At 33.1% G+C, this 1,052-nt stretch overlaps 1 protein-coding gene across 1 annotated transcript in view; it reads right to left on the bottom strand.

The window, feature by feature from the left end:
* Positions 1-209: 209 nt before the first annotated feature.
* Positions 210-1,052, bottom strand: part of shisa9a (shisa family member 9a) — a 23,761-nt gene continuing 22,918 nt past the window's right edge. The window contains exon 4 of the mRNA XM_046853066.1: positions 210-1,052. This exon is cut by the window's right edge and continues 913 nt beyond it. The gene's annotated coding sequence lies outside the window, so the exon portion shown is untranslated.

Genomic DNA, 1,052 nt, shown 5'->3' with positions numbered 1-1,052 from the left:
AATGGACAAGGCTTTACAGCCTGTTAAATTCTGCGTAGAACAAAGAAATATCACACACAGCCTTAAGTGTTATGTACTCGCTTTTTTTGGTTTGCAGGAATCATTTCATTAAGCAGAGCTAAATTCATAACAATAACCAAAAGCAATATAATGTTTCTTATACCTTTTCTCTTCTTGTCAACACAGAACACAACAAAGGAGAAATATTATGGAGAGAATGAAGAAATGCTTATTTTATTCCAATGTCATTACTTGATTTTGAAATATATCATTATTTCCAAAACAATCACACCCCTTATACTGTAATGCAGCAGAATAAACCTTTTTTTTCTCATTTGGAATGTACAAGTGAGTGAAAAAGACAAATAGATAAAATTAAACACAACTTTAACAAGCTAATTCTTGGCACAATGTACTGTATCATTTGCATACACATACTGGCAAAAGTATAAATATATATATACTATAAAAATCAATTTCACCAGAAGGCCTGTGTGAAAGAAATCCCCAAAAATGAACAAACAAACAAATTTCCCCAAACTACTTACTACTGAAATAAAAGTGCTAAAACCCAGTGGATGCAACTTAGCTGCACATACATCTATTGTCATGAAATATTGTACAACAAGCTTTAAGTCCTTCAAGAGGATACAATACGACACATAAGAAATAATTTTAACTATACTGAAGGGAGATCAAATACTTGTTTTTAAAGCTCTAGAATAGCGGCCAATTTGTTGCGACCATTTTAGTTAACAGTGCTTTTTCTTTACAGTCTTCAGTTCACATGCTACCTCATTGCACTCTGCAACAAATACAGCAGAAACTGTCTAAGAGATTATACATTTTTGTTAAGAATGACCATTCTGGGAGCTTGTTACTAAGTAAATGAATGAATTGGGAGTTTGTGAAACTACACACAGTGAGGACTGTTAGTATGAAAATGAAAGTTACAGCCCTAAAATACCAGTCTGTGGTATAACAGTTCACGTCTTTCCAGGGTGTCTTCAAATAAGGCATCAGCCACTGAATGTTTTTCAGATACAATAAGA

The sequence above is a fragment of the Silurus meridionalis genome, chromosome 7 (genome assembly GCF_014805685.1).
Source record: "Silurus meridionalis isolate SWU-2019-XX chromosome 7, ASM1480568v1, whole genome shotgun sequence".
Classification (NCBI taxonomy): Eukaryota; Metazoa; Chordata; class Actinopteri; order Siluriformes; family Siluridae; genus Silurus; species Silurus meridionalis.
The sequence above is the reverse complement of the archived record's forward strand: the minus strand, read 5'-3'. Positions and strand labels throughout refer to the sequence as shown.